Genomic DNA, 9431 nt, shown 5'->3' with positions numbered 1-9431 from the left:
TGAATTGCGTTAAACGTTTGCGCTTTCCAAGAAATGAGTATGCCATAAAATGACATGCATTACAACTTTCTTGTACAAAACATTCCCGGTAAAAATTATTAAGTACCTAATTATTGAGCTTTCGTAAACTATTCTAAACAGTGATCTCAAAATATATCCGTTTCGACGTATAGTTCGTGTGCAAAAACAACAGGAGTCTCACTGTCATACTAAGTTTATTAAAAGTCCGGGTTGTTTTTAACAAAAAAGCAGCATAATACAGTGGCCGTTTTGAAGCCTGTATAAAACAGTGAAGAAAACATCGTCTCTATTAGCAGTATACGTCCTCTCTAAAACCTCAAAACCATTTCTCTTACCCAGGGTAAAGTTCAACACATCCCTGGTTCTTTCTAAAACTGGAAACCACTCGAAATACAATGCTATGACTTATAAGTATACCACACGTAAGTATCATCTGAAGCTCACTTGGCCGACAAGGTTTTCTTCTAGCATTTGTGTGTGATCATGATAAAGCACTTGCATTCGAGAATGCCATGAAAAACTGTGCACTCACCTTGAGAGTGTTACATTTATGGCTGCTTATCATCTTTAACTTCAAGTTGTTTATACTGTCGCATTTCGGCAATGATTTGCCGAAGCGCTGTTTCCGAACCTCTCCTGAGTATTTTGACGAAGGTAGCCCCGTTGGGGATGTCAATAACGTGGTTGAAGAACCACGTTTTCGCCACACACATAACGTAGAAAGAACTGTGCGTTAGCTTGTAGGTGTCGTCACCTTGATGAGCAGAAGTGGCGTGCGGGAAATTGTCAAGCTAGTCATCCACATGTGCTGCGCACATACCAGCGAAGATATGGAGCTTAATGGTGGGTCTTTACCACATGAGAAGGCGTGGTTTGCTGTGCCGAAGTGGGGTCAGCTGCAGCACCGACGCAGTCACGCTTTGACATATTGCCGGACAGCAGGCAAAAGCCGCCACATGACAGAAGCTGCCAGAGGTAGAACAGGCGAGTAGGGTATAGGAGACCAAAGAGCAATCTCCACCGCGTATGATGGGATGACGCTTATTTGACCAAAGGACCCGCTGTGAACAGCTGTGGAGAACCTACAATGATGATGATAAATCACGACGACAATGAGGGGGTATGACCTAGCATATTTCGATGGTGACATTGTACAGACAACGACGTGTTTAATCTATGCCCACAATACAATCTTTTTCTGTTCTAAGAGCTCAGAGAGAGAGAGAGAGTGACCAGATATTGGCATCTGGTTTGCTACCCAGCGCTGGGGGTGGGGAAGTAGGGGCAAGAAAGAGGAGTTAGATAGAGGGAAAAAAACGCACGCGCACTCATAAAAAAAACGAAAACACACACAGGAAGGGCGTCCCAGCTACAACCGTTCAGCAAAGCCGGTCAATCGCAAAAAGTGCAGCAGCGCTTTCAGGGTCCTCTTCTGTGAAGTCGCATCCTGACGATACTGCAGAATTTCCTGCTCCGACAGAGGCTGATCATCTAATTTGTTGAGTTCCCTGCGAAGGCATAGTCGCCGCCTACTATACGCTAGACACTCACAAAGAACATGTTGAATGGTTTCCTTCTTGCCACAATGGCCACAGGCTGCGGTGTCGACCATCCCAATGCGGAAAGCAGGCTGTGGTTGGGCGTTGCATTTACCTACTCTAAGGGCTCAAATTTCCAATAAATCGTACCTATAAGTAGATGTCACATTTGTAGTTGATTTGTGCTTTTTTCTTTGTGTGTTCAAAGTTTTCTATCGCTTGTTTTTTTTCAATAAAGCGCTGAAAATCTCTTCTCACAGTTATATTCTACCCAGGAACCAAAACTGTAAAATTTAGGGAACCCATAAGCTACGCCTTTAGGAGTTGAGTTTGCTAGGAACATTCAAACACACATACGTACAGAGACGCACGCACGCACGCACGCACACGCACACACACCCACAAACACACACACACACACGCACACGCACACAGACACACACACACAGGCACCGACACACGCAACACGGATGCAACACACGAACACACACACACACACACATACACGCACACGTGCGCGCGCATACACACACAGACACAGGCACAGACACACGCAGACAAGGAAGCAACACACGCACACACACACACACACACACATTAACAGGCACAGACACACACACACACAGGCACAGACACACACACACACACACGGATGCAACACACACACACACACAGGCACAGACACACGCAAACACGGATGCAACACACGCATACACACAAACACACACACACACAGGCACAGACACACGCTTACACGAATGCAACACACACACACACATACACACGCAGACACGAATGAAACACACGCACACACACACACCGGCACAGACACATTCAGACACGGATGCAACACACACGCACATGCACACACACACACACACACACAGGCACAGACACACGCAGACACGGATGCAACACACGCACACACACACATATACAGGCACAGACACACGCAGACACGGATGCAACACACGCACACACACACACACACACACAGGCACAGACACACGGAGACACGGATGGAACACACATACACACACACAGGAACAGACACACGCATACATGGATGCAACACACGCACACATACACACACACACATACACAGGCACAAACACACACACACACCGGTACAGACACACGCTGACACGAAAGCAACAAACGCACACACACACACACACACACATTAACAGGCACGGGCACACACACACACACACAGACACACGCAGACACGAATGCAACACACACACACGAACAAGCACACACACACACACACAGGCACAGACACACGCAGACATGGATGCAGCACACGCACACACACACACACACACACCGGCACAGACACACGCAGACACGGATGCAACACACACACACACACACATACACAGACACACACACACACAGAGACACAGACACACGCATACACGGATGCAACACACGCACACACACACATACACAGGCACAAACACACACACACACAGGCACAGACACACGCAGACACGGATGCAACACACGCACGCACGCACACACACACATACACAGGCACAGACACACGCAGACATTGATGCAACACACACACGCACACACACACGCAGACACGGATGCAACACACACACGCACACACACACACATACGCAAGCACATTCATGAGCTTTAAAATTTTTGCTAACAACTAAACGTGCCGCCTATGAACACGCCTACACCAACAACAGAATCTATATGAAACCTGGTTTTTAACGCTGTCGCCGCAACACCACAACATTCATATCCTTCGTTTTGTATGAGCTTCTTCATTTGAGCTACGAGAAGAAAAAGCTCAGCTGAAAAACGCCACGGCTGTTAACTAGAGTGTAACGTTGTAATGTCATTGCATTATTATGTACACCAGTGAAAGAGACGCACGCTCATCTGATTAAACTCTAGAAGCACACAGAGAACCTGTATAGCTTGCGGGAGCACCGGCTGTGCTTGAACAGCGGGTCGAACAGTTGTTTTCTTAAACGCAAGGGAACATCTTCCCTTTCAAACGTAAGTGAATTGTAAACATCTATCATAATTCATTTAGGGCGAAGTCTTTAGATGCCTCACCAAATTCGAAGACATCATAGGCGTCATCGGTCACACGAGTAATGCAAAATAATTGTTGAAGCTTGCGCTAATCCAACCAAACCTTGAAACAGCGAAAGTGGACCATTCTACAGGCTTACCTGGCTGCCTATAGGTTCATTCTAGACTCACTCAGGTGATGTTAGATTACACTGTTTATTCATCGATGCTTAGTGCAGAGAGGTTCCAGTCAAACCACAGATACTCACAGACATGGCACGCATGTGCAAATTTCAGTTGCAGAAACTAAAGATGAAACCTAGGGTCCGCACCTGTCATACATTTACGGCCATGTCGTCATTGGTGTAGGCCTTCTATGGTTTCGTGGTCTTCTCGCAACTGCCGTTTTGTTTTCCATTGTTTAGAATTCTCTTGTACGTACTTTCAATCTTCTGCTCACCACCGTAACTTCGCAATCATTTTTAGCCTAATGTTTGCCTTGGTGCTTTTCAAAGGACAAGCGGTGAGTAGAGGCTTTAACCAGTTTCTGAACACGTAGCTGTTTATGATGATCGTTTTCTGGTTGGCTACACAATCGCAAATGCTCGTTAGGATGATGATAGTTTCCCGCCATCAACTGACAAAACATTTCTTACACATCTTTGCTGCCAAAAATCAAGTTATCATGCCATCTCTTGACGTAGGACGTCATAAAAACCGGCATTGGTCACATTGTCAAGATGAATTACATCAGATGGTCACTTGGTTAAAAATAGGCGGATCTCAGAGACCTTGCAAAATCACGGAAGATACAGAAAGCTTCAAATGTAGATATGGACAAGCAGGGAACCGCGTTGATTGGCGAAACATGGAAGATGCCTTTGAACTGTGCTGGGCATTGTCTGGCTGCGCTGGTATTTGTGATCAACTGTGGCCGCATAGTATTTCAATTATGACTAGTTATCGAATACTGTGCGACCACAATATTGCCGCGAACCATGCATTGAGTTTGTTTATTTGTGTTTTGCTTTTTCGGCCTGGCTGTTCCGGCCTGTGCTATCACTGTTTTCACAGCGTTTCGAACAAACGCTATCGAACAGCGTTTCGAGCGTTCCGAACAAACAGTGTTTCGAACAAACGCTATCACAGCGTTCTCGATACAATTCGACTATTCGAGAAACCCTCGCGCCGAGGAATATAAATTCCCGCACAGCCGATGCCGCGACATTCGATCGCCGACGCTCACTAGCGTGCACGTCGTTTTGCCGGCCGCTGCTTCGCCGCCTGTGTATTCTTTCAGTTGTTAGGGGAGCACAGGTTCGCTCCAATAAACTTGTTTTCCTTATAGACAACTGCGTCGTCCTTTGCTGCGTGACATCTGGTGGAGGTGCTGGGTACATGAACCCTAAGCCATTGCCAAGCTGACAAGCAAGCCCAACTCGTGTCAGCCGCCGACAGCAAGGCCTTCAGCCAGAGTTAGGACTGCTCCCGGATAAAGATAGGAAAGAAGACGTAAAAACCACGATGATCAACGCAGGCACCATGACCAGCGCTACCAACACTCCCGTCGTTCTGCAACAACCTCGTGAGCCCCCATCATTCCGAGGATCTCCTGGTGAAGACCCGGAAGAGTGGCTGGAGAAGCTGGAGCACATCCGCATCTTTAACAGGTGGGATGACGAAGAAACGTTTCGTCGTGTCTTCTATTTGGAGGAAGCAGCTCGGACGTGGTTTGAGAACCATGAAGGCTCCCTAACCGACTGGACTGTCTTTAAGAGCGAATTCCTCAAAACATTCGCTACGGTTGTGCGGAAAGAACGAGCCACCCTTTTGTTGGAAACGCGAATGCAACACCCTAACGAAGGTGTTGTACTGTTCGCCGAGGAGATGAAGATGCTGTTCCGGAGAGCTGACCCCGAAATGGCAGAAGAGAAGAAGGTGCGCTTTCTGATGCGGGGAGTTAAACAAGAGCTCTTCGCTGGACTCATCCGCAACCCCCCTAAGACCATCGCTGAGTTCGTCACCGAGGCTTCGATGATCGAGAGGACCTTGGATATGCGTTCGTGGCAATACGATAGACCACTCAACACCCTTTCGGTGAACCCGGTGAACGCCCTTGGATTGGCGACGGAAGACTTGCGGGAGACCATCCGCGCCGTCGTTCGCGAGGAACTGAGGAAATTGTTCCCAGCAACGCCGCAGCCCCAAGTCGCCTCCCTCACTGACGTCGTCCGCGAGGAGGTTCAGCAAGCACTGGGGAATTCTACGCCGTCGCAAGCATCTTACGAACCACAAGCGATGACCTACTCCGCTTCTGCTCGTCAACCCCGACCCGTTCCAACCCGTTATCAATAGGCCCCGCCGTACCGCCGCCCAATGTCACCCGCCAGCTCGCTCGAGTTCGTATACCGGACCAGCAACTGGTGGATGCCGGACGCTACAATCTCCGACACCGAGACGCCGAGTACCATCCTGGAGATTGTGTGTGGGTTTGGACTCCCATTCGACGACGTGGACTCAGTGAGAATCTTCTACGACGCTATTTCGGACACTACCGGATTCTATGACGTGTTGGCGAACTAACGTACGAAGTAATCCCCGATGGTGACTCCCGTACATCACGACGACGCACGCGGCCCGAAGTCGTCCATGTGGTTCGCTTAAAACCTTTCTACGGACGATGACGAACTTTTATTTTATTTGTTTGGATTGTCCCTTATGTTAGCATCGGGTCGATGCACTCTTAGAGGGGGGGGGGGGGGGTAATGCCACGAACCATGCATTGGGTTTGTTTATTTGTGTTTTGCTTTTTCGCCCTGGCTGCGCCGGCCTGTGCTATCACTGTTTTTACAGCGTTTCGAACAAACGCTATCACAGCGTTCTCGATACAATTCGACTATTCGAGAAAACCTCGCGCTGAGGCATATATATTCCCGCACAGCCGATGCCGCTACATTCAATCGCCGACACTCACTAGCGTTAGCGTGCACGTCGTTTTGCCGGCCGCTGCCTCGCCGCCTGTGTATTCTTTCAGTTGTTAGGGGAGCACAGGTTAACTCCAATAAACTTGTTTTCCTTATATACAACTGCGTCATCCTTTGCTGCGTGATAATATGCATTTGGTGATGCTGAGATCTGTTTTTATTTTTTTCAGAGGAGCCCCCTAAGCTCAGAAAACTGATGTACTTATCACCCTCAAATGAATGCATGATATTTGTCGATGATCGTAACTCAACTGACCAAGCAAGTAAGTACTTGTTTGCTAAAAGGTTAGGTTTGCTCAATCTGTGATGTAATAAGGAGCATTACTCCTAAAGATGGTGGTTGTAACCAGTGCGTTGTAGAGGATAGTAAGCGAAAGACATTTATTTTTGCTAGAATTAAACTAGAACCTACAATCGTATTCCCAGAATATGCTATCCAAACGAAACCTGAACTGTCAAAGACATGTCTATTGCTGATTGTAACAAAGTATTTCTGAGTAAAAGAGATAACTCTTGTTGACTTTCAAATGGAAGTAGTGCCTCGAAGGGAGGCTCGCCAGTCATTACAACGTACTCTCATTCTTGCGAAGAACATCAAACTCTTGACCAACAATTCAAAGAAAGCGAGTACAAAATAGGTGCCTGTCATTGATGAAGCATTTGACTGTTTTATGTGACCTATTATTTCTCAGTCGTGACTTAGTCAAAGTAATTTATTATGTCTGCCATGTGTACATTCTTCTGTTTCTCCAGAACAATGCACGGTGCGGAAGTCTGAGTGTTCTAGCAAGGTTAATTTAGACAATAGTATTGAGGAAAACAACTTATCTAACACAACACTGACTGTATCGACCTGGCTTATGAATGTGTACCGGTTGCAAATTGTTGCTCGCACCACTGAGGTTCTTCCTTCCTCCGAACAGCATTGGAAGCAGTTTAGTGTTCTGAACTAAAAATGCACCTCGTTATGAAATTACTTTCCCAAAACTGGAACTAAGCCAGAGAGAAGTGGAACTTGTTATCAGCATGTTCAAATTTTAGGGCTGCTCATGGATGTGATAGCTATATCAAAGGGTATATGAGCAAGAAATCTGTACTTCTGAACATAACTAACTAGAAGTCGTTAGCCAGCTCAGAAAGAGAAGTGTTGTATTTCTTGTAGACCAGGGGCCTGAAACTCACTTACTTAATGGGTTGCAGTCATTACAGTGGATTCCCACAAGGGCCAGGACAATGGCGAATGTTGGTAGAGACGGAGAGATGTCAAGTAATAATAATGAACATCATCATCAGCCCGACTACATCCACTGCAGGACAAAGGCCTTTCCCATGTTTCGCCAGTCAACTCGGTCCTTTGCTTGCTGCTGCCAATTTATACCCGCAAACTTCTTAATCTCATTTGACCACCTAACCTTCTGTCCCCCCTAATCCATCTAGGAATTGAGTTAGTTACCCTTAATAACCAGCGGTTATCCTGTCTACGTGCTACATGCCCGGCTCACGTCCATTTCCTATTCATGATTTCAACTGTGTTTTCCTTAACCCCGGTTTGTTTCCTAATTCAATCTGTTCTCTTCTTGTTTCTTAAGGTTACACCTACCATTTTCCTTTCCATTGCTCGCTGCGTCGTCCTCAATTTAAGCTGAACCCTTTTTGTAAGTCTCCCGGTTTCTGCTTTATAGCTAAGCACCAGCAAGATGCAGCTGTTATACCTTCCTCTTGAAGGAGAGTGGCAATCTACTTGTCATGATTTGAGAGTGCTTGCCAAGTGTGCTCCACCTCATTCTTATTCTTCTAGTTACTTCAATCTCGTGGTTCGGCTCCGAAGTTATTACCTGTCCCAAGTAGACATAGTCTTTTAAAACTGCAGGTGCATTATTACCTATATCGATGTGCTTTTCTCTTTCGAGGTGTTTGTACACTACTTTCGTTTCCTGTAGATTAATTTTTAGAGCTACTTTTCTGCTCTCCTTGTCTAACTCCGTAATCATGAGTTGCCATTCATCCCCTGAGTTACTCAGCAATGCAATGTCATCGGTGAAGCGCAGGTTACTAAGGTACTATTCATTAACACCTGGGCCTCTGAAGAACTCCTGTAATCACGCGGTGAATAGCGGTGAATCACGCGGGGAATCACGCGGTGAATCACGCGGTGAAATTTCAGCGTGTTCCAGTGTTCTCAGCGTGTACCTGCGCCAAAACTCTACTAGTATCACGCTGGGGACGATGTTTTTTGCAATTAGGTGAGGCCATTTTTCGAGTATCTTTTTCTTCAACTTTTATGCGCCGCACTTTCAAGGAAGTCTCAACTCTAAGCGACCTTTTCGACGCAGTTACATGTGCATTGCGTAGTTTCTATTTGCTACTTAGGGACCCGCTGTGTAATTGAAAGATAATGGCTTCATAGCATTACGTATTTAGTATCTCGAGTTTTCTTTCATAGGTTTTACAGGCAAAATAAGATGAAAAGCGCATTGGTATTGTGTGTTCGAGCGTTGCAGCAATCCTTATATTTTTTTAAATAGTTTGACATGTGACAATTCTTGCAAAGTAAGGTTTGTTTTTCTTCAACATTTTCAGGGTGTCAATTACTTATGCCATGGAATCATGCGAACTATTCAATACCAGAAGATTGTCAAGCTGTTTACAACAGCAGCTGTGCTGGAAAAGAACAACTAAGGGTGTACCATCCATGGTGTCAGAGCCTACCTGAAATACCCCTTGAGGTGTTAATGAAACGGCTTAACACTACGCCTGCTCCTGCTCAATGTTGAATCATGTTAAACTGAAGACAATCCATGACCCGCTTTTATCGGTGATAATATAATAAAAACTTCTAAAAGCA

At 46.2% G+C, this 9431-nt stretch overlaps 1 non-coding gene across 1 annotated transcript in view; it reads left to right on the top strand.

Annotated features, from left to right (window-relative positions):
* The window catches only part of LOC119180963 (uncharacterized), a 39075-nt gene extending 29644 nt beyond the window's left edge, over window positions 1-9431 (top strand). Inside the window, exons 3-5 of the transcript XR_012886365.1 lie at window positions 361-443; window positions 6757-6849; window positions 9167-9431. This is a non-coding gene — a transcript (uncharacterized LOC119180963). The remainder of the gene's footprint in view (window positions 1-360; window positions 444-6756; window positions 6850-9166) is intronic.

The sequence above is a fragment of the Rhipicephalus microplus genome, chromosome 10 (assembly GCF_043290135.1).
Source record: "Rhipicephalus microplus isolate Deutch F79 chromosome 10, USDA_Rmic, whole genome shotgun sequence".
Lineage (NCBI taxonomy): Eukaryota > Metazoa > Arthropoda > Arachnida > Ixodida > Ixodidae > Rhipicephalus > Rhipicephalus microplus.
The sequence above is the reverse complement of the archived record's forward strand: the minus strand, read 5'-3'. Positions and strand labels throughout refer to the sequence as shown.